Source organism: Rhinatrema bivittatum, chromosome 3 (assembly GCF_901001135.1).
Source record: "Rhinatrema bivittatum chromosome 3, aRhiBiv1.1, whole genome shotgun sequence".
Taxonomy (NCBI): domain Eukaryota; kingdom Metazoa; phylum Chordata; class Amphibia; order Gymnophiona; family Rhinatrematidae; genus Rhinatrema; species Rhinatrema bivittatum.
In genome coordinates, this window is record NC_042617.1 from 345,134,017 (window position 1) to 345,159,783 (window position 25,767).

Below are 25,767 nucleotides of genomic sequence, written 5' to 3' on the forward strand. Positions count from 1 at the left end.
GTCTCTTATAAAATTTGCTATCTCTTATAAAAGTTGCTATCATTCAATTCGGATCTGGGAAGGCTTGTCTAAATAGCCAAGTCTTAAGCCCTTTTTTAAAAGTAGGTAACATAACATAAGAAACTGCCTTACTGGGTCAGACCAAGGGTCCATCAAGCCCAACATCCTGTTTCTTTTTTTTTTTTTTTAATTATAACATACAAGAATACTTCTTGAACAAGAAAAGTATCTAAATATACATATAAATTAATTTATATTAGGAATTCAAACAATTTACTTGTCAATATACTTTAGTCCACAGTCATAAGGAGTCAATAAAGGGAAAAAAAAACATTTCACAACATTTACTTAACTCAATATACTACCCAACGTACAATTATTCTTTAATAGGGCTCACTGATTGAATGGTATCTAATTGAAGTCTTTCTCCAGAACCAGCCACATTTGTTTTATCACTCAGAAAATTTTTCAATTGGGAGGGAATATAAAACATGTAAGAATTACCTTTATATCCAACACAACATTTGCATGGATATTTAAGGAAAAAGGTTCCTCCTATCTGGAGAACCTTCATTTTTAACAAAAGAAATTCTCTCCTCTTTTTTTGTGTAATCTTTGAATAGTCTGGGTACACTCTTATAGATAATTTTAAGAATTTCTCCAATCTATGTTTAAAGAAAAGGCAAAAAACCCAGTCTCTGTCTGTCTCAAAAACAAATGTGACTAATAACGTGGCAGTCTGTGCCAATTCACTATCAGAGGTTTCCAACAATTTGGATACATCCGATATACCTTCTAATACATCCATTACCTGTACTCCATCCTGATCTAACTTTTGTTCTTTCTTTTTATACATTGGGCTTTTCAGAATTGCTACAATATATGCCATTGAATTGTCCATAGGATTTACTCAAGTAAGTGCACTTTACTCGAGTAAATAGCTTTTGAAAATTGCTACGATAGTATGTCACATTTACATGCGTAACTCCTTTGAAAATGACCCCCTAAATATTGTATTTCAAACAGTTGGCTCCTTAGCGGAGGAGATAAGAGTTAGAGGATTTACTTACAGTTCTGGCAAACTATGGCCTCCAGTCCTCCAATTCCGAACAAAGCCGAACTAAGCCGTGCGCCCCTTTGGAGCGTGCAGCTTAGGAGACGCGCCGGCGGCGACTAGCGCCGCAGGGGGGCTGATTTTATGGGCCTTGGCGTCTCTCCGTGACGTCACAGGTGGGCATGTCCGGCAGCGTCGTCAGGGCCAGGGAACCTCACAACCATGGCTTCGGGGCCGGGCTCACCCTCCCCTCCAGGAACAAATGCAGACCCGGTAAGAGCCTCTCTTTCTCACTCCTCGCTATGTTCTGCTGGGAGGCCGATTTTATGGGCCTCGGCGTCTCTCCGTGACATCACAGGTGGGCGTGTCCGGCAGCGTCGTCAGGGCCAGGGAACCTCACCACCGTGGCTTCGGGGCCGGGCTCACCCTCCCCTCCAGGAACAAATGCAGACCCGGTAAGAGCCTCTCTCTCTCACTCCTCGCAATGTTCTGCTGGGAGGCCGATTTTATGGGCCTTGGCGTCTCTCCGTGACGTCACAGGTGGGCGTGTCCGGCAGCGTCGTCAGGGCCAGGGAACCTCACCACCGTGGCTTCGGGGCCGGGCTCACCCTCCCTTCCAGGAACAAATGCAGACCCGGTAAGAGCCTCTCTCTCTCACTCCTCCAACATCCTGTTTCTAACAGTGGCCAATCCAGGCCATAAGAACCTGACAAGTACCCAAACACTATGCAGATCCCATGCTACTGATGCCAGTAATAGCAGTGGCTATTCTTTAAGTAACTTGATTAATAACAGTTAATGGACTTCTCCTCCAAGAACTTATCCAATCCTTTTTAAAACACAGCTATACTAACTGCACGAACCACATTCTCTGGCAACAAATTCCAGAGTTTAATTGTGCGTTGAGTAAAAAAGAACTTTCTCCGATTAGTTTTAAATGTGCCCCATGCTAACTTCAAGGAGTGCCCCCTAGTCTTTCTACTATCCGAAAGAGTAAATAACCGATTCACATCTACTCGTTCTAGACCTCTCATGATTTTAAACACCTCTATCATATCCCCCCTCAGTCGTCTCTTCTCCAAGCTGAAAAGTCCTAACCTCTTTAGTCTTTCCTCATAGGGGAGTTGTTCCATTCCCCTTATCATTTTGGAAGCCCTTCTCTGTACCTTCTCCATCGCAATTATATCTTTTTTGAGATGCGGCAACCAGAATTGTACACAGTATTCAAGGTGCGGTCTCACCATGGAGCGATACAGAGGCATTATGACATTTTCCGTTTTATTCATCATTCCTTTTCTAATAATTCCCAACATTCTGTTTGCTTTTTTGACTGCTGCAGCACACTGCACCGACGATTTCAATGTGTTATCCACTATGATACCTAGATCTCTTTCTTGGGTTGTAGCATCTAATATGGAACCCAACATTGTGTAATTATAGCATGGGTTATTTTTCCCTATATGCATCACCTTGCACTTATCCACATTAAATTTCATCTGCCATTTGGATGCCCAATTTTCCAGTCTCACAAGGTCTTCCTGCAATTTATCACAATCTGCTTGTGATTTAACTACTCTGAACAATTTTGTGTCATCTGCAAATTTGATTATCTCACTTGTTGTATTTCTTTCCAGATCATTTATAAATATATTGAACAGTAAGGGTCCCAATACAGCTCCCTGAGGCACTCCACTGTCCACTCCCTTCCACTGAGAAAATTGCCCATTCAATCCTACTCTCTGTTTCCTGTCTTTTAGCCAGTTTGCAATCCACGAAAGGACATCGCCACCTATCCCATGACTTTTTACTTTACCTAGAAGCCTCTCATGAGGAACTTTGTCAAACGCCTTCTGAAAATCCAAGTATACTATATCTACCGGTTCACCTTTATCCACATGTTTATTAACTCCTTCAAAAAAGTGAAGCAGATTTGTGAGGCAAGACTTGCCCTGGGTAAAGCCATGCTGACTTTGTTCCATTAAACCATGTCTTTCTATATGTTCTGTGATTTTGATGTTTAGAACACTTTCCACTATTTTTCCTGGCACTGAAGTCAGGCTAACCGGTCTGTAGTTTCCCGGATCGCCCCTTGAGCCCTTTTTAAATATTGGGGTTACATTTGCTATCCTCCAGTCTTCAGGTACAATGGATGATTTTAATGATAAGTTACAAATTTTTACTAATATGTCTGAAATTTCATTTTTTAGTTCCTTCAGAACTCTGGGGTGTATACCATCCGGTCCAGGTGATTTACTACTCTTCAGTTTGTCAATCAGGCCTACCACATCTTCTAGGTTCACCGTGATTTGATTCAGTCCATCTGAATCCTGGTTGCTGCATCTCAAACAAGATATAGTTGTGATTGAGAATGTACAGAGAAGGGTAACCAAAATGATAAAGGTGATGGAGACCCAAGAGATGGCGGAGATTTGGGAGGTTCCATCAGTGTGGGCTTGACTTGAATTCAGAGTAAGAGTCAGGGACAGCAGGGAATGTGCCTGGCTATTTACTTCTATTGGGGGCTGTAAAGCAATTAAATCTGAAGGAGAGTTAAACTGTGTCCAGAAGAGAGTAATGATGTGTTTCAGTGGTATCTGTGTTATTAAGACTGTGATAACCAGAGTCTTTTGAGGAAAAAAGGATTGGAAGCTGTGTTTACGGAGGGTGCTGGTGAAGCATGGGAGTTCATGTAGTGGCAGAAAGTAATCGTAACTAAGTTCTCCTAACTGGGGAAACATATATAGAGCCTGTTTATATATACTGCATCTATACAAATATATAGACATATAACAACTTACCATGTTTAACCTTTTCTATGTTGTATTGTAACCACTTCAGTCTAGATGAACAAGCCTGTATACTCTGATTTTATCAATGTTATCACACTGTGATGGCTGATACCACCAGAAAACAAAAGTTTGAATATATTTATACAGTGAGCTCCATCTTTCTGGTGTGGTGAGATTTGAGCAAGGGAAATAGGAGTCAGAGGGGATTATTTTAAGCTGAGATACTTATCCAACTCAGGCCTGTTGCATTCTCTCCTTGCCTATGGACCTGAGTCCACTACACCATGTGCTTGACCCATATTCTCACTGAACCTACTGAGAGACTGGCACTCAGCTCATTCAAATGCTGAACCCTTTCATATTTTATGTTCCTCATCTGAGAAGGGGTTATACCTAATTTGTACATGATCTTCCGCCATTACATGTGGTTGGTGCTAATTTTAGCACATACCCTCTGTCTTCTGACCCTGATTTAGCATGTGTGCATGCTAGGCATTTAGCATATAAAACACTAATTTTTTTTCATGTCAAATATCCTTAGGGGTGGATTTTAAGAGCCCTGCGCGCCGGTCGCCTATGTTCAATAGGCCTACCGGCGCGCACAGAGCCCCGGGACTCGCGTAAGTCTCAGGGTTTTCCGAGGGGGCATGTCGGGGGCGTGCCGGGGCGGGGCCGAGCGGCGCGCCGTTTTCGGGCGGGACGCGGCGTTTTGGGGGCGGGCCCGGGGGCGTGGTTTCGGACCGGGCGGTCCGGGGGCGTGGCCGCGCCCTCCGGAACCGCCCCCGGGTCGCGTCTAGGCACGCCAGCGGCCCGCTGGCGCGCGGGGATTTACTTCTCCCTCTGGGAGGCGTAAATCCCCCAACAAAGGTAGGGGGGGGTTAGACAGGGCCGGGGGGGTGGGTTAGGTAGAGGAAGGGAGGGGAAGGTGAGGGGAGGGCGTTAGCGAATTCCCTCCGAGGCCGCTCCGATTTCGGAGCGGCCTTGGAGGGAACGGCGGCAGGCTGCGCGGCTCGGCGCGCGCCGGCTACACGGAATAGGTAGCCTTGCGCGTGCCGATCCAGGATTTTAGCAGATACGCGCGGCTACGCGCGAATCTACTAAAATCCCGCGTATTTCTGTTTGCGCCTGGAGCGCCAACAAAAGTACACGAACGCGCCGTTTTTGAAAATCTACCCCTTAGCATCCACACTAACTTTAAAAGAACAATATTCAAAGCCCTTTCTATGCTTAAAAATGCTGTTCTACTTGCATAAATGGCCTTTTTTCATTACTGCTCATCCTATACTTGGGTAAAATTCCCTGCATTTGCCAGAAACACAGGTGCTTTTATCTACATATGTTTGGAGGTGTTCCTGGGAGTGGGGCTTGCTTGGTTGGGGAAGACAATTACGCAGGAAGTTTTGAATAATCAAGACTACCCATGCAAATGTAACCCCTTTTTTAAAAGTAGTAACTTCTTTCAGGGCACACAACCAATTTATTCCTTCGAGGCTGCTCCAGCTAGCTGATTCCATCCCGACTCGACTCTTGATCCCTAGGGGTGATTCTTTTTATGGGGGAGACTCTCGTCTGTGGCCCAGATAGTGGTGTGTGATCCTGTGTGTGTGTGTTGATAGTTGTGGTGACAACCCCTGAAGGGAGTTGCAGAGAATAAACAGGCAGGACTAATAAGTACTGGGTGTTAAATAATAATTTACTAATTGTTTAGAGGCAAATTAAAGTCCATCTTGAATTATTTGTGTAGTTACCTGCTGTTTCCATTATATGTAGGGTGTCTCAATCTGGGTAGGTGGCCTTTCCTCCAGCAAACTGGTTGAGCTTCCAATGGTGACATAAACTGTGTACTCAAAGCTCTCCCAGCAGCTTATCTGGGATTCCTATGGTCAGGGGTCCCCTTCTACCATAGCAAAATCCTACCTGATGCTCCAGCATCTTCCCATCCACCCAGTCCTGTGTTCTGGTCCCATAATTGTGGAGATCTGGATGGGGTCTCTTTGATCATAATTAACTCCTTGTAGTTCTTCTGCAAAAGTGACTCTTTGGGTTGAAAAGTCTATGATTAGGAACCTGCTGATCCAGCCAAGCTTGCAGTGATGAGGGGTGGACAAAAAACTCCTGACAACAAAAGAGACATACTTTCTTCTACAAAACCTTCCTTAGACTGGTATTCTGCTGTCACAGGTGCTTGCCACGTTCATAATGTGAATAGACTCACTGGTCTTCAGCCCCTGTGCTCTGAGTACAGCCAGCAAGGATGACCTTCACCAAGGAAGCAGGGTGAAACACAGTCCCTTCTGAGGTAGAGTTCTTCCAGCCTTCGAGCTTCTCACACAGCCAAGGCTGTCACAGGTGCTTTCCTCATTCAGGGAGTGAGTGAGCTCACTGGTCTTCAGTTAAGAAGTGCAAGATCCAAATGGATTCAGGCCAAAATTACATCTTTACTGCAACTAAAATACCTAGGATCCACTGGCAGATTGTGCAAAGCGAAACCCCCTCCAAAAAAGGACACTGATGAGGCAGGGAGGCCTCACCAGGGAGGGGACAAAATCTATATCTTTCTTGATCTGTGTCTGCTCTGATCTGACTCTAGCCACACCTCTTACTACAAAATGGCTGCTTAAAAAGGGCATGAGCAACCAATCCCAGCTCTCCTAGGTGAGAGGAGGGCAAGAGGGGATGGATAGCTCCAGATGTTTAAGCAAAGAGAAATGGAACTAAGGCATATCGTGATGGATCGGGGGGGGGGGGGGGGGGGGGGTCTGGTCACAAAAGATTGCCTTTAAGAAATTGCCTCCACAAAATGCAGGCACACCTTTGTGCAGGTGCTTTCCCATAAGCAATAATCAAAGCAAAACTAGTAAGGCTTGCAAGGTTTGGAGAAATGTGGAACAGTGTGATTTACTACTCCATAGTGCTTTGGCCTCAAGATATTTAAAATAAACTGTGCTTTAATGACTTTAGTTAAAGTAGCGCAGTGGGTCTTCCTCCCTATTCTCCTTAATTATTTCCCATCGTCCTGTATAACCCTTGCTACTGTTGGGGGTTCTAGTGTAAGTGAAGTTTGCTCTTTATTCCAAGCCCAGTAGAGTAGTAGCCTAGTGGTCAGAGAAATGGTCCCTGAATCATGGAAACCAGGGGTCAGTTCCCCCTCAGGGATTGCTAAAGGTAAATTACCTCTGGCAAAAATAAATGCAGTGAATAACCTTTTTACATTGAAATCATCAGCTCAATGTGCTGCGGCAGTCAAAAAAGCAAACAGAATGTTAGCAATTATTAGGAAAGGAATGTGGAATAAATCGGAAAATGTCATAATGCCTCTGTATCGCTCCATGGTGAGACCGCACCTGGAATACTGTGTACAATTCTGGTTGCCACATTTAAAAAAAGATATAGTTGCACTGGAAAAGGTACAGAGAAGGGCGACCAAAATGATAAAAGGGATGGAACAGCTGCCCTATGAGGAAAGGCTTTGTTTTCGGCCAGCTGCAGGAAATATCATATTTCCCGCGGTTCAGGCCTTTAAAATTCAGGGGGGCCCGAATTTCAGGTTAGTGCACACTAATGGGGGTTAGTGCGCACTAACATTTTAATGTTAGCACACACTAACAGGAGTTAGTTCACACTAATCCGAAACCAAATTTTTCCTGAAATTTTGTGAAAAATGTGTTCAGGTTTCGGGGTCCCCGAACCAGGACGAATGCACATCCCAAGAGGTAAGGGCTGTTCAGCTTGAAGAAGAGGGGGGATATGATAGAGGTATTTAAAATCATGAGAGGTCTAGAACGGGTAAATGTAAATCGGTTATTTACTCTTTCGGATAATAGAAGAACTAAGGGGCACTCCATGAAGTTCCTTTCCTCAATGATTTCCTCAGAAAAAATTCTTTTTCACTTAACGCACAATTAAGCTCTGGAATATTTTGCCAGAGGATGTGGTTAGTACAATTAGTGTATGTGCATTTAAAAGAGGTTTGAATAAGTTCTTGGAAGAGAAGTCCATTAACAGCTATTAATCAAGTTGACTTAGAAAATGGCCTCTGCTATTACTAGCATCAGTAGCATGGGATATACTTAGTTTTTGGGTACTTGCCAGGTTCTTGTGGCCTGGATTGGCCACTGTTGGAAACAGGATGCTGGGCTTGATGGACCCTTGGTCTGACCCAGTATGGCAATATCTTATCTTACCCCTTGTTAATTGTAAACCGGCATGATGCGATACTCATCGCGAATGCCGGTATAGAAAAACTTAAAATAAATAAATAAATAGATGAACTCAAAAAATATTTCTCTCCTCAGGCTTATAAATCCTCTCTATGTAAACATACAGAAAACAAACCACAGTATTAGAGGAACCAATCTCTCACACCCTCTTCATTTAAATAATATTAAAATATTTATGGGAAATCGTATCAGAAAATAATGTGCTCTTACAGTCGTCTGGCTCTTGCCCACAAAGGGCTGCAACCACTTTCGTATATATGGCACTCACGATCACCTCATTTACTCTTTCCCAGTATTTTTTTGTTTTTTTTAAAAGACTTCAGTCATGCATATTGTGTCACCAACCCTAGGAGAGGTAATCATGCCCTAGCCTAAAGGATGTCAGCACTGTATCGAACAGAGGAGTACCGCATGTTATAGCTGCTAGCTGTGCTTGTCTTTTTGCTGATCTTACATTTCTCTTCCTTCCCTAGATCAATTTGTATTGACCTGTGTTTTCTACTTTCATAAATATTGCGATGGCTCTTTTCCAACTCGTCTAACTGTTTTACGCCTTATTGCTAGGTTCTACGACCTTGATTCTGCCCTAGGAGCAATATCACTGTGGATCTCATGTGCCTTACCGTGTTTTCTGCTCGGTTCTACAAACGTTATTTTGTTTCATCTCATCTTCGTATTTTGTTGCTGTACTTTTATCAGTTTAGGTACAGCCCCAGCAAACTCTCTTTTGGCAAGGCCCTGAGGTTCAGAGACTCTCTCTGCTGTCTGCACTCCAAGGTGCATTTGGAATAAAACAAATGGAGTGCAAGGCCAAGCTGCTTATTCCATCCACACCTGAACTGCGAGCTACCATTCTCAGGACTTTTCTAAATACACCCTATGTCTTCCTTTTAATGGAGCAAATAATAAAGAGGCTTCTGGGCAAAACTGGAAGGAGAGGAGTCCTTGAGATCTAATGCTATTTTTATGTAAATCACCATCCTTGTGATCTTTTTTTCCTGATGATGAGGAAATAAAGATCACAAAAAATATAAGGCAGATACCTTTTTATTGCATTAACTAATATATTTCTTTACTAGCTTTTGGGAGTTAGTCCAATAAAAAGGTATTCACCTTACATTTTTTTGGTTGATCTTTTTCTTCCCCTCCAAATTCACATAGACTAACACAGCAACCAGGGCAATCACTAGACAAAATGGTGCCCGGGACAAAGGTTGCGTTCAGCACCCCCTCCTTCCCTGAGCTTGCAGACTCACAGACTGACTTAAAAGGGCAGTGTGACGTTCTCCCCGCCACTCACCAGCTTAGCACCCTAGCCCACCCCCTGCAATGGGCCTGATAGTCGATATAGAATACATTATACAATGTGCTATTATTATACACTGCATATTCTTCACAGCCAAAATGTGTATGAATGATTGTTCTTTATCACAGGGGAAAAGGACAAGATCCTTCAAGACCCTGTGCTCCAAAGAGCCCACCCAGAGCTCAGCACCTGGAATAAAATTGATGGGTCCAAAGCACCTAATCTGTGATACGGTACAAAATCCGAAACCTACACCCAAAAAAAGATAAAAAATTACAACAGTTAAGGCATAAAATGATAACACAGATTTCAGCCATCAAAGAGAGCTGCAACGCAGCTGAAGTAATATGGAGAATGCAAAAATGTAAAAACGAAAACTGTTCAGCTCTTTAGAACGATGAGAAGCCTGTCCCAAAAACAAATCTTCAGAAAATAACACAGCTGGACATGGCAGCTTAGGACCCAGCACAGATGAACCTCTCTTGGATGTGTCCTCCCAAAATATAGTCACTATCCTTGATGGCAGGAGGAGGGAGAGGGAGGTGTGTGGAGCAGAAATCACGTTTCTTTCTAACTAAAATGTATGTTCGGGTGCAATCTCTCCTCTTGCAGCAATAAATGGGGTAGAAAGCATGGAGCTGTATGAGTCAGTCTGTTATTCTGTAACTGGCTTTGGTTTTATGTGTTGGTCTGTTTTCACCTTATTGGGTACATGAACAGCCAGCGAGGTCTTAACTCACCAACTAGGCACAGCAGGGAGAGAGCTTTCACCCCACTCCACTTCACTCCTTCCTCTTGCCTAGTCAAGGTTTTCTGCCTCTTCACTACCAGATTCCAGTAGTAGCCTGGGTTCATCAGAGAGGAATTCTAACCCTGCTAAAACACTGGGTCTCACCTTTGCTTGCATACGCATGCACACACATGTTAGTTGATGCTGCGTGACTTCTCCCTCTCTGAAAACACTTCCTCCAATTGTGGGGCGAGACTGGCTTCCCATTAACTCATGATACAACCCCAGAATGCTGTGTAGCCCTTCCTAAACACAACTCCCCTGTCTGTCACTGGTTACCAGTCGAGTGATGCTTCTTCTGAATGATGATAGCAGAGTTGAACTCGGATGGATCTCGCTATAGTTTTAGATTTTTTCAAAGTCCTGAGTTAAAGACCCAGCTGCAAGCAGTATGGGCTAAAGGGACATACAAATATCAATACACTGGATAAGATAAGATATTGAAAACAAACCACAGTATTAGAGGAACCAATCTCTCACACTCTCTTCATTTCAATAATATTAAAATATTTATGGGAAATCGTATCAGAAAATAATGTGCTCTTACAGTCGTCTGGCTCTTGCCCACAAAGGGCTGCAACCACTTTCATGTATATGGCACTCACGATCACCTCATTTACTCTTTCCCAGTATTTTTTTGTTTTTTTTTAAAGACTTCAATCATGCATATTGTGTCACCAACATTTTACCTCCTAGCTTATCCCCCCCGTCTGTGAGAAGTTTGGTAAAGCCTCCCAAAGGATGAAGTAAAAGCAAGCCACCGCTAACCAAAAATGTAAAATGTGAAACAAAATGCACACATCATAGTCCCATGTAATAGAAGAAGAAAATAATCTTTGGTCTCCAGCTGGCAACTTTTCACTTTTAATGCTGCTTACAGTAATCTATATAATACATTTTTTGTTTATATTCTGCTTTTCTCACACTTCAGAGCAGATTACATTCAGGCACTAGAGTTATTTCCCCATCCCCAGAGGGCTCACAATCTAATTTTGTACCCGAGGCAACGGAGGGTAAAGGGACTTGCCCAAGGTCACAAAGAGTGACATCAGGATTTGATGGCTTGTAGCCCGCTGCTCTAATAACCACTAGTTCTACTGCCGCTCTTTGTTTTTTTGTTTTGTTTTTTGCATTTTGGTGTCAATGCCACTCTTCTTGCTGTGTTGCTCAGCTCCTGTCCAGCCTGACCTTAGCTCTCTCCCTAGTCACTACTCAAGCCCAACTGCAACATTCTCCTTTATGGAATCTGTTGGACTGAAATGTATTTGTGACCCAGACTGGCCACTGTCAGACAGGATGCTAGCCGCAATGGACCTTGTCGTGACCCAGCATGGCATATCTCTTAAGATTACCTAGGTAGCTAGTTAGTTAATGGGAGTTTTTGTTTTTATTTCATTTTAACTGGGAATTTCAATGTTATAACAAAAAAACAAAAAAATCAGTGGAGAAATGACTTTGTTTTAATAAACAGGAGAAAAATCAGTGGAACAGTCATTTTTCCATTTATTTTTTTGTTATAACATTGAAATTCCCAGGAAAAAAATAAAGTAAAAACTGAAAATGAAGGTTCCTATTAATAGTTAATCTTTAATCATTAGCTAATAGTGGTTAATTTTATTTGTTAAAAGTAAGAGGAAAAAGAAACCAGTATGGGTTTCTAATGAGGTGGTGGAAAAAGTAAGGGCAAAATTATTTGCAATCTAAAAAAGAAGAGCGCAGAGAAGAACATCTAGTAAAGATGAAAGAAACAGAGAAAGGAGCCAGCATAGATGGGGATAGCTAAGATGGTAAAACAAGGTGACAAGACTGTTTTCAAGAATGTCAGGGAAAGGAGAATGTGCAAAGGCGGAATTAGAAGAAAGGTGACCTGGACTGACCCCGGTTGGATTGCTGGGCTGAATGGATCTTTGGCTTCGCAGATCATTTCTTACGTAAAAGGAGGATGACAGAGGGAAAGCAGAAGGGCACTACAAATAACTTTGCTCAGATTTTGCTGAAGAATGGTTTGGAACAGGCCCATCGAATGTTGGGGGTAGATCCCACACCATCTAAGGAAGAAAGGGTTTGTACAGCTCTAACAAAACTTACTGATGTGCGTTTAGATAGTGTGATCTTTGGCCACAGTTCCTTTGCGTTGTTTGTTCATCTGTCAGGATATTAGCGATACAGAGGATGTAATGTTTATTATACGAGTGGAATTCAAATAGTGTTTTGTTTTTTTACTGTTCCTTTTAGTTGGAGGGTAGATAGTTTTTGAACAGTATAGTGGCTTTCTTTTTGTAATGGTTAGCACACTTTTTTTACTGCCAAACAAAATATGGTGGTAGTAGATCTCTTTCCTATGATTCAGTACAGCAAATCGTAGGAACTAGATTCCAAACCATCGTATTTTTCTTGAGAGCAGAGTGTCTTCAGGAAAGGGGGTGGAGGATCGTATGACTTCCTGAAAGGAACTCAGTGCTATGTGTAACACTGCAGGCAAGTTGGCCTTTCTTTATGTCTTTTCTTATTGGTTTTTTTGGCTCCTTTATTTACTGTTAGATTCCTCTCATCTTTTTCCAGGTCTGCTTAGAAAGATGCATAATGAAAATGATTTTTTTCCTTTTTTACTGATGGAGAATGATTGATTTCCTAAATGATTGCATTGGTTTTATTATATATGCTCTTATTGCTTCAAGTTGTTCTTGAAATTATTGTTTGTAAATTGCATAAATCTAAAAGAATAAAAGAAAAAAGAAAAACAGATTCCTCCTTTTTGAAAGACTATAGATAAACTGAATGCAAAAAGTGAAGAGCTCATTTAACATAAAAAAACAATGGTTGTCCTCTAAGAATAATAACCTCACTGACTTTTGGCATGTAACCCACTACAAAGAATCAAAACCTAGCATGGTTATTACCTGTAGCAACAAAGTCTTTGAACAAGCAGAGTCAATTTTATTTGACATACTGAAACAAAAAATGAGCATTACTGCTTCATTTTTTTAAAAGACAGTTTCCTTGGGACTAGATTAATACCCAGATATGCTATTAACCTCTCAGCAGTGACAGCGACTCCGATCCTGTTTGATGAGGCAGCTGGAGGGAAATTCAGGGTAAGGGTCAGTCACCTCACAGAAATTAGTTCAGTGTTCCTTGCAGTCACAAGCAAAGGTAGTTTTGAACTGCCAGTAATTGGATTTGATGTGTCTAGAATTTGCAAAATGCCAATGTCTGAATTCATGTGAGAGGGTTACATTTATTATTTATGTATTTATTAAGTCACATTCCCCCTACCTCGGTACAGGTTACCCAAGGTAGATTACAGTAAAAACACATACAAATACAGCATCAAATAAACATGGAAATCCATTAAAATGCAGCACATAAAATGCAGCTTCGAATAATTAAGCTAACAGATAACAGTATAAATAACAATACATTAAAACCAACTAAACACAACACATACAATAGCATAAAAGAATGCCACCATCCCAACCCAGAACCTCAACCATAAATAATCCCTACCCAATCCTTAAAATCTTATTGCATCCCCTTTACATTGGCTCCTCCTCCACCCTCCTAATTCCCACTCAAAAGACAGGGAATCCTAAAAATACCAGTAACAATAAATGCAGAAAGCAGAATTGCTTATTTGTAACAGGTGTTCTCCGAGGACAGCAGGATGTTAGCCCTCACACATGGGTGACATCATTGGATAGAGCCTGGCATGGAACTTTGATTTCAAATAATCTAGAACTTTCAAACATACCCTATTGAGCATGTGCAGCTGTAGTCATCACCCTGTCTGCTAGACAGAGTTCCTTAGTCCATAAAATAGCTAATACATGGAGAAACCAGCTTCCAGGGGAGGAGGGTGGGTTTCATGAGGATTAACATCCTGCTGTCCTCGGAGAACACCTGCTACAGGTAAGCAACTCTGTTTTATCCAAGGACAAGCAAGATGTTTTATCCAAGGACAAGCAAGATGGTAATCCTCACACATGGGTGAATCCCAAGCTATAGGCTGTCCGAGCAGGACAAAGTGGGAAACTGCACCCTGCTGAAAACATCACCTCTCTGTCTTTTGTCTATGAGGCAGCCGACCCACAAAAGGGTCTAGGCAGGAAAAGAGTTGGGTTCTACAAAAAGAATATCATAGAAAAGACTGAGACACAAAACTCTGATATGTAGCAGAGGTGCCTAAGACAGGGGAGTGATGTGAGTGTCAAGAAAAAACATACTCCGCATCACGGAAAACATTACAAGCAGGGTTTCAGATCAGGAAACCCTGACAATGACAGTATGTCTAGAACCTCCTGGATACAGGAAACAAATTTAGAGAAGTAAACAAGAGAAGGACTTTTAGACCAAGTCTGCACAGTTTTCTTTGGAGTTACAAGACAACCAGAAAACCAACTGGGGCTCGAGAACTCCCCAAAAAGAAATTGTGGTCCACTGTCTGAAGAACAGAATGTCTCTGCAGCAGTATAAGGTACATACACTGGGTAAATAGTACAATTTTCTCTATATAGCCTTACATCACACAACATAAGAGAAAAGAATGCAATTTTATTCATATATTTTCTCAAAATGGTTATAAAGAATGTGTCCATCAATTAAAAACATATACACTCACACTCATTCACTCGTTAAAATACTAGCAAGAAGGATACACAAAAGGCCAGCATATACCTGTATTAACAATGTCTTCTATTACCTTATAAACATGATTCCCTGTGGAAACCTCCACTTACAGTCTATCCAAAAATTACATATGTTTATACATATCCTCAAAAGCTGGTATCTCCTGTGTTACCTCCCTCATAGAAATTTCCAATTTTGAAGTTGATTGCATCCACGTGGTCAAACCCGACAAGCGGCCCTTGTAAGCAAATTCATGGCGCAGTTACAAGTTGATGTTTAAACAGAGATGTTGCAATCAGTTGGTGCGAGAAGTGTACGGGTGAAGAGAAGTTATATTGGTGTTTCATGAAGACGTTGCGCCATTATTGTAAAAGGATCTTATTTGGAAATCCCGTGAACATATACCCGGAGCACATATATTTAATGGTGTTGGCCTGGTGAGCTATCATTACAAAAACTTATTCAGTGGTTGCAGTCCCCCTGAGGAAGCAAACGTGTGTGAAACAAGGGCCGCTTGTCGGGTTTGACCACGTGGATGCAATCAACTTCAAAATTGGAAATTTCTACGAGGGGGGTAACACAGGAGATACCAGCTTTTGAGGATATGTATAAACATATGTAATTTTTGGATAGACTGTAAGTCTATCCAAGGTAATAGAAGACATAAGGTAATAGAAGACATTGTTAATACGGGTATATGCTGGCCTTTTGTGTATCCTTCTTGCTAGTATTTTAACGAGTGAATGTGTGTGAGTGTATATGTTTTTAATTGATGGACACATTCTTTATAACCATTTTGTGAAAATATATGAATAAAATTGCGATCTGCAGCAGTATACCCAGGTTTGGCTGATAAGCACAATGGGCAGAAAACCTAAGCAACGCTTGGAAGAATAATCAGCAACAACGGCCAAAGCTCCAGACAACGGCCAAAGCTCTAGACATAGCTGACTAGCAGGAGAGCATCAAGAGTTTCAGGGGATGAAAGGCAATCCCTGAAGGGGATCACAAGCCCAAACCCCCAAGCAGGGAGATACATTAGGCCTAGAGCTCACCCCACTGCACCCTGTCAACGGCAGGGCTATCCATTCTGTCTACAGGATAGTTTAGGTGAGCAGGAAGACACTCTGGGCAACCTAGTGAAGTGAGAAAAGCTAAAGGCAGTATTGGCCAGAGCTTGGTGAAAATATAAAGAAAAAGTGGAGTATCTTTCCCTGCAGGTATATACTAATATATATCATGAATACCTTATCTTTCCCCCCCCCCCCAAAAAAAAAATTCCAACTGGAAGTCGGAAGGAGCAAAGAACACAAGGAGAAAGACGTCTGGACTGCCGGGGTAAGCACAAGTTGCTAGGTTGTAAAACTCAACCCCAAGTGAAAAACTCATTGCTGAGTCCAGTGGGGAGTTACCCACTGAGATAGAGCCCTCAGCCTGCTTGGAACAGGTGAAACTGAGAGCAAATTCCACAGGTAAACACTCCACTAAGAGACAGGAAGCTGGAGTGCCGCAAGTGCAAACTCCTGTCGAACAGGATTTCTTCACCGGCCTGGAAACTCTAAGGGTACCAGGGCAGAACAGATTACCCCAAACCTGACTTAGGTATTAATATCTCAGCCATGATAGCATATACTTCCCCCAAGGAAGCTTGCAGTCCAGTAAATGGAACAATCATTACAAGAACCATGACTCCCTGTCTGCAGACAGGGTTATCCCTAAAATGGGGAAGTATAGCTTGCAAGCCACTGCAACCAAAGAGCAGCACCTCTGTTCCGAGGTTCCTCATCCCTCAACTCCTACAGCCATGGATATGGTGATAGGTTGTATTGCAAGCAGGCTCGAGACTCAATCCTCAGGGCGAGACTCCAAAGTATATGCTGAGGGAGGCGAGCATAGACAAGCACGGGCTGGACAGAAGCTCGGAAGCACTTGGAAACTAGGAGATTTGAAACACTTGGACTCAGAGACTTAGAACTTGGAACACTTGGAGACTTGGAAAAATCAGAGACTCCACTGAGCCTGCACAAACATAAATGAGATGCAGCAACACAATGCTGATTTCTGGGGTAGCCCTCCGGCCGCTCGAAAGCCCTTTTACACCTGCCGCTTGGGAAAGGCATGTGCACCAGTACATACAGAGGTTGAGGACAGGAGATGATTCTGGAGACAAGAATTTAGACAAAGGCACTGAAGACTTTTTTGCGGGAGCGCTAGGGAGCGATCCCGCTGTCAGGGAAAGTGGTGTGCCCTTGGACCATGACGCGACTGAAGAGATGAGCTGCTTAGAAGTGCCAAGGCAGGTGAGACGTATCCCAGCATAGGTGGACAGGCAGAAGACCAGGGACTCGCACCTCTGCCTAACCTGACACATCAGTAGAGACCCAACAATGCAATGCTGGTCTCTGGGGTAGCCCTCTCAGACCTGCCGTATGGGAATGGCAAATGCACCAGGATGGACAGAGGTCGAAGGCAGACAATGGAACTGGAACAAGACGAGACTTGAAGACTGAAGACGATCAGACGATACTTGAAGATGAGGATCAAATGATACTGGATAAGGATGAGGCAAGACTGAAGAGAAGAACATCAAGGACATTGATTAAGACACTTGCTGAGTAGAAAGATGACAGAAGAGTTAAAACTCAGTATGAAGGTATCTGGCCATGACTCGTAGCAGCACCCATCCTAAACTGAGGCTTCGGGGTCCCAGCATGATCAGCATGGTCAACCAAGGAAAGCGGCGGCTTCCGACCCAACGCAGAAGATGAATCAGAAGGTCAGTTGAAGATAAAAGACAGGACAGCCCACAAGGAAGTAGCTCCAGAACCACAATGTCTGAGAAGGAGGCTACCCTGACGAGGGCGCCAAAGAGTCAGAAGGCTTCCTAAATGTAGGAGCCAAAAGGGTCTGAATGCTTGACAGCAAAAAGGAATGAAGACTGAGACGTCAAAGGATTCTGAAGATGAAGACAACTTGACATGAAGACGTCAGGCACATCAGGACATCTGGACTTCAACCCCCAAGACACTCAGTCAAGAGCATCCAGGAGGTGTTGAGTGAACTGAATAACAAGACATCTGAGACATCTGGACATCAGGACTTCGGACTCCCAGGTCACCCAGCCAAGGGCATCAAGGAGGTTCCAAGAGGCAGAACAACAGGATGACGGACTTCAGGAAGGACAGGACATCGGAAGTTGAGGACTTCAGGAAGATCTGAAGGTGAAGACATCAGGAGGGTCGGACGATGAAGACATCTGAAGACAAGGACTTAGGATCCGGCGAGAGACCAAACATGGAATGAAGATGAGACGAAGGATCAGGAACCACAAAGGAAGACAAAGGAATTCCCATGAAGAACAGAGTGCCTTGAAGAATTGGAGCTGGACATCAGGGACACCTGGACCGAAGAACTGGAATGGAGGATCCAGTCCAACTCCATGACTAACTCCTTGCGAAGGCAAAGAGGAACTGAAGCCTGAGCCCTTTTGTAGGGCTGAAGAGGAACACCCAAGATGACATCATGAGGATGAACCAGGAGGACTGGCCCTTTAAATCCTGAAGAGAGGCGTGGCACCACGCCTAAGGAGGTAGGAGGAAGGACCCTGGAGAGCAGTGTCCCTGCCGCAAGTTAGAGCAAGAGCGGCACTAGGCCATGAAGCAGGGCCTAGAGTCGGAGGCGGCTTCCTGCCGCAAGAAGAGAGGCTGGAGGTGGCTCCAGCCACATGGAAAAACCAGCAGCAGCCTCCAGGCCACAAAGAGGAGCTCCGGGGCATCCTCTCGGCCGCAGAAGAGGAAGAAAACATCGGCGGCTCCTGCCGCAAAGGTCAGGTGATGGCGGTGGCTCCAGGTCGCTGAGTGGCACCGTTGGCGGCTTCTGGGCTGCGAGAAGACGGCGTCGGGTAAGGAAGCAAAGAGGTGAGAGGCTGCTTATGGGCCAACTGTGAGCAGAATCATAACACCCAGCATTTAAAAACAAGGGACTTCTGGAGACTTGACCAGAAAAGAAGACAGACCTTATGCCACAAGGCGCCCTATACAACTCCTGGGATGGTCATGAACCATGTCACTGGCACGCTTGGAGGAGTTGATAAGAAAGAAGACCTGGAAGACAGGACTTGAAGATGAGGACTTGACATCAGGAACAGAAGTCACAGGAAACTTCGAGAGACCAGGAACAAAGAAAAAAGAACATGGTGGAGCTCCAAATGAAGAACATGAAGACCTTGAAGAAGCGAGGACTGAAACACCAAAGACTCCTAGAGGGAAAGCTGGAACAGGATTCCAGGAGCAGGATAACTCCAAAAGTGCAGAGATGGTACAGGAATGCCAGGAGTGTGGGAACGTCTTGTGAAGGCCCAGAACACAAAGTGAAGAGCCCTTTTATAGGACAAGAAGGCTGACATCATTAGGAAGGGCTGCGGAACATTTTCCGCCATGGGCTCTTTAAATCTGCAGGAGAGGCCGCACACCATCAACTAGTGCTCCATTTTTGCTGAATTAGTCTTTTTATTATTTATTTTTTTATCTATTCTATCTTCAAGGCTCACTGAGGAGGAAGACACCAGTGGGAGAGGTGCGATGGAGTCGGCAGTGTCCAGGCTGTGAAGATGGCCTCAGTGGTGGATCCCGGCAGTGCAGAGCGCAGCAGTATCAGGGGTGTACTGGAAGACTCAGTGCCGCAAAGAGGTGGTAGCAAAGCTCAGTGGCATTGGGGGTGAATGACTTCTGGATGGGAGAAACCCCTAATCTTCACTGGGTAGCTATTATGGAAAGGCTCCCTCATGAAATAGACCTGCTGTGTCTGAGGATGACCTAAGGAGAGCACTACTGCTCGACCAGCTCTCAGATCCCAGGAGGAACTGAGACCAACCACCCAGTCATAAGCAGTGACATGTCTTCTTTGGGAAATGGAGTATGAGGGACACTCCTTGCAGTGGTATCCCATCCTAAGGATGGCGGCACACCTATGACTCTACTCACCATGCTTGTAGGTAGAATCCCATGGCACAAGAAGGACTGAAACCACTTGCTAGAGTTGGTGGCTGTATGCTGCCAAAAGGCAAATCACAGAGTGTGTGATGATGCCTTCCTCACCAGTGCTCCCCAGCACTTTGTGGTGCAGAACGAGGAGGCTGAGAGATTGACGCGATGATGGCAGAACCCTGGCATGGCTGAGATCTGCACAGACAACGAGAATGCCACCTGCCATCGCCCAAGGCACTTGGAGTAGCTGCCTTGCTGTACACGACTGTGTATGCTGTGCTTCACTGTCACAGTAACTCCCAGTGGAGTGCATAGGAACAGTGTGACGATGACATCCCCAGTACCACTGGGGCTTTGGGTATGGCATGGTGGTGGGTGGCATTCTATGGTGTTTCCCCCTCTAGAACCTGATAACTCTCCAAAAGGCTGGGCACAGCCCTTGAAACTACATCGGGATTGGCTCACCACCATTTCCCTCATGGAACGATAGTAGCGAAGTCCATGGAGATCATAGTGCTTTGCAGTCATGTCCTACGGCATCTGACCATGTTCACTGGTGCCCACAGTGGTGACAGTGCCCATTCGACTCATATCGCTTTCACGCTCACTAATGATGGATCACATCAAAGGAACCAAGCGACACTGCACTCAGAGCTTCAATGGTGCTTGACCGAATCTTGATCAATTCAACAGTATATAGCGCCATCTCCATGCCACAGGAGCCAGCGGACCTCAACAGTCCAGTGGCACTGAAAGAGACCACATTTCCTGAAGGCATCAATGGATCGTGGTACCACGGAAGCCGGGGCGCCTCCAGGAAGGGGTTCTTCAGCCCCCACACAGCCCCGACATGCCCCATCAGTGCCCAGAGGAACCGATGACTGCTAGCGCCATCGACTGTTTGCTTTGGCTCACCTATTCATTCAAGGATATTGATGCTAAGAGCTTGATGGCATCCCTCACCAGCAGCTATGGCTGATGATAGCCTTGATAGTGCTCATTAATACCGATGGTGCACAAATCTAGGTGTGGCCGCCAATGCCCCAGATCCCAACAGCTTAGGACCCCCAAGATCATCGGCATCTATGATGCCCAATAGCCATAGGCCAGTAATGGGACAACACAATTACCTTCAGTGCCCATCGGAACACCGACAAGGAGCTTCAAGAGCACCAGACCACTGCACCTGGATGCCTCGGTGTACCAGGGTGCCTTGAGTAATTGGCAACCCCGGTACTTGATTCATTCAAGGCCAAAATCCCTGTCCCTCGGGGATGACCAGGGTGCTCAAGGGTGATCCCAGTGCCTCATTGTTGGTGCTCGACATTGTCAAGAGCAACAATGAAAGGCATCAGTGGCCAACATGCCCAAAGGCCTCCATGGCGGCCCCTCATCTCAATGGCATCAAGGGCATCAATTCTATCAGGGCAGCTCTACACCGCAATGGCATTGAGGCCACGTATCGTGATGGCCCCGAGGGCGACCACTGTATCGAGGCCACACATCTCAATAGCATCAAGGGCTGCTGCAGTATTAATGCCATGTAGCTTTACGGCATCGAGGGTGGCCACTCACGCACCTCGATGGGATCAAGGGTATTGATGGCACAGAGGGCATCGATGGCACTGAGGCATTGAGAGCATTGATGGCATCGAGAGCATCAACATTGAGGGCATTGAGAGCATCAACATTGAGGGCGGCTCTGATGGCATCGAGGGGGCCCATGGTGCTTGATGGCAGACCTGGTCCCTGACACTAGAGATCGGTGCCGCTACTGTGTTACATTGAGGCCCAAGGTGCTTGATGACTCTGGTGCATTAAGACTTCACATCCTCAGATGCTTATGGCACAGAAGGCCCTTGTTATGTTCTGTGTGTCTTGACCTAGTAGTGGGCCCTTGGGTCGTGGGGAGTGAAGACTCCACCGAAAGGGAGGAGCCCTGCGGGCACTCACCACAACAGGCGTGGTCTCAGCAGTGATGGACAACAGAGGAAATAACTTTATTATACAGCAATGTAGATCTGAAGAGCGGAGCAAAAGAGTCAGTATTGTAGCTGGTCAGTCCAGTAGCAATCCGCAGCGCAGAGTAGTCCGGTGAATACCTTCTCTAGGCTTAGCTTGTGCTGGCAATCCCGGTAGTGGTCCACAGCGCAGGGTAGGCCGGAAGCCGCTGGTATGGTTACACAAGACAGGAGGAATCGGGTAGTGGCCTGCAAGCAGGGTAACCCGAGAATCCATGCCACGAAGGTAGCATACTCACTCCGGTATTGTAGAAGCAGATGGAAGATCAGGCACCGAGGTTGACTAGAACAGGAACAGCCGGAGTCGCCTGAGGACGATGCAGGAACTCACTGAAATAGAAAGACAGAGAATGGCTCTCCGAGGAGCGGATAGCCCTGACTGTGGCAAGGCCTCTGAGGAGGTCAACCAGAAGTCAGTGAGGTGAAGTCCCAGAGAGGCAGAACTAGCAGGATGAGATTCCTTGCTTACTCATATTGCAAGAAGTCAGCTGAGCTTAAGTATGGTAAGCGGATGACATCATGTGGTGGGGACGCCCCCGAGGTTCTCGCCATGACAAGTTCAAGAAGGGGCAGACACGCGCACGCGTGCCTGCCCCCGAGGTTCTCGCCATGACAAGTTCAAGAAAGGGCAGGCACGCGCGCGCGTGCCTTAGGTAACCCTGGATGTAAGATGGCCACTGGGAGCGCCCGCACCGTCCCAGGCATGCCATGAGGGTCGGCATGTGGAACCGAAGGCTGCCATTCTCCCTAGACTCAGAGCTACATATAGGAAGGAGGTGAGCAGAAGATGTTGCAGCCGCCTGCGACTGACGGACGCAACAGCCCTTAAGGCTTAAAGGGCGGCCACACACCCCATTTGCATCAAGGGTGCCCCCGGCATATCATGTTTTGCAGATGTTGCCTCTTTGTTTTATGGGGAAAGATATTTGTGATTTAGAAAAGCTGCTTTTGTGTTTTTTTTTATGTGTGGGTAAAAAAGCTAGAATTGCATTAACATGACTGAAAGCACTTTGGTCGCAAGGGGGAATGGGCCTTCCTGATCTGGGAGGATATAACCTGGCATGCTTTTAAGGCTAGTGAGGGATTGGTTATATAGGGCTCCCTTTTAACTGCTATTGACAGTGATAAGATGGTTGTCCATAATCTCGATTTGTATTATGTTTTACATGCTTCTTCCAACTGCCTTCCTTCTGCTCTAGCTTCCGATCTGTTGGTATTTCCTACTAGATGGGCGTGGAAGACTTTGATGAAAAGATTACAGTTATCTGCTTCTTGCACGCCTTTTTTACCCATTAAGGGGAATTTAGATTTTCAGCCTGGTTCCCAGTCCAAATATTTCTCTTTTTGGTTTGAGCGGGGCATTACTCATCTCCAACAAGTTTCAAGTGGAGGTGGTACTATTCTGTCATTTTCGGAATTACAAACCCAGTTTGGGTTGAGGGCTTCTGATTTTTTTCATATGCACAGCTGTGTTATTATAATTCAGTCCTTATGTACAGAGGACTTGGCTTTAGCTGTGGTAAATAGATTGGATGATCTTTTTCATTGTGAGCATTGTAAATTATCCCTTTCTCAGATTCAGAAGGAATGGCAATGTTTGGAGCAACATGATTGGGTCCCTGTCCTCTTGGACAGATGGCGCTCAGATAGTGGGTTTACGTTGACCTGAAAATCTTTACTTTCCTCTTTTGGGGGAGTGAAGCAAGTGTCTGCTAGTAGTTATTTGCAGAAAATGCAATTTAAGTTCTTCCATAGAATATTTTTTTTCCCAAATAGTTTTTAAAGCTGAGCTTGCATCTATGGATCTATGTTTAAAATGTTCTTCAGAAAGGGGTTCTTTTGCTCATGTTTTTTGGTATTGCTCAATCATTTCTCAGTTTGGGCAGAGGATTCTTGTTTATATATTCAATATATGTTCAATATATTATCTGTTTTATGTAAGGGCCTTGCCCAATGGTTTTGTGTTCACTGTAAACCGATGCGATGTGTGAACGGCCATCGGTATAGAAGAAACGTTAAATAAATAAATAAATAAATAAATAAATAAATATTAATAATTTGTTAGGTGGCACCCTTCCTCCCATGCCAGAACTCATTTTATTTCAAGTGGATCTACCTAAATATGTACGGAATGATAGTGAGAGGCTACTGGTTAAGAAATTTCTTCTTCAAGGTATACGTTCTTTATTGTTAGTTTGGAAGGAGTCCCATACACCATCTTTTTGGCAGTGGAGAAATGCCATTCAAAATATGATGGCTATGGAATCTTTAGCTGCTCGTTCCTCTTTTCCTGCTAAAACAAAGTCCTAAAAGTTTGGGATTTATACTTGTACAGTCTTTCTAGTAGAGCAAGAAGTCATATTTTGAATACTTTATAGGAGACTTACTATATGTTGTTCTGTATGTATTGATGTGCCCATTTTGATAGGGGTTGGGAGGGGGAGGGGGGTGTGGAACATTTGAAGGATCTGAGGAGAAGTACCCCTACTTTGCTTTGTTAGGGTTTGATGTACCAGAGTACGACATCAGGCCTATTAGTTGGAATGAGCATTTTCTTTATAGCAGGCACAGATGGTTGCAAAAAGGTTCACCTTTTTCCTCATTTATATTGTTTATGTGATTGTTATGGTGTTAATAAAAATATTTCAGATAATAAGGATAGTAATAGACTCTGCCAGACTGCACATCAACTAAGGCCCGCGATGCAGCTGGCAGACAGAGAAAAGAAGAAAAAGGAAAAGAAATAAACCACCATAAGGTAAAGGAAAAACATCTGCAGCTCTAGAAAAAATCACTTTCATAAACCTGTGAGGAGAAAGCAAAGTTGAATACCATGAGACATACGACTCTAGCAACCACACGGCTCCACAGAAAAAATGAGACCAAGGGGCTATGCGTAGGGGGCAGGTTGATGACTACAGCTGCACATGCTCAGTAGGGCATATTTGAAAGCTACATTCTTTTAGATCCAAGTTCCATGCCGGGCTGTATCTGTTGATATCACCCATTTGTGAGGACTACCATGCTGCTTGTCCTTGGAGAATTATAGTTCTTATATCACCCTATCTGATCTCAAATAAAGTAAAGTTAAAAAAGCTTGTCCAAAAAATGTGTAAAGATGTCGCCTAAACATTGCAGGCATATGGTGAATCTCCTTCAAAATCCTATTCTACAATCAGGGAGCAGCATAAGAAATGTTCATTCCCATGTCTGAATCAGTCTTACTTCTTTCAATGATGATAAGTTTAAGACAACCTCCTGTATATATTTGAGCATATAGGATGGGTTATATAACTCTAGCTTCCTATCTTTTAAGGCTGGGATGGGGCCTAGTCACCTTTAGGTTAACCTGCATGGAGCAGCAGTTACAACCCTAAAAACCTTAGAGTTAGATTTTGAAAGTGTTGCTTATGCAAAACGGCCACATACATGCATATGTGGACCGTACATGAATTTTAAGAAGCCAGGAAGGGCGCACGTACACATGCCTAGTAAATGAAGGCAGAAAAGGGGCAGGTCCAAGACTGATGCACATGTTTCCTGCATAACTTTCCTACTGCAGGAGAGAGAGAGAAAGAGTGAGAGAGTGACTCTATAAAAAATTCAACCAAAATACTTAATAAATAACAATAATAACAAATTAGAATAAAAAGCAACAAATAAAACAACATAAAAAATAAATACGCATCAAATTAATCTGCGCAAAATTAACTAATATATTGAAATTAGCTGGACAAGTTAACTGATATAGCTTAGTAGTTAGAGCAGTGGGCTATAAACCAGGGAAACCAAGGTTCAAATCACACTGCTGCTTCTTGTGACATTGGGCTAATTACTTAGATAATGAGCCCTCCGGGGACAGCAAATACCTCCACTTTGAAATGACTAAAAAGAGAAAAATAGAAGCTACCTCATTTAAAAATAACTTCTTCAGAGATTTGCTTATAAAGATATGTTTTAAGCAGCTTTCTAAACC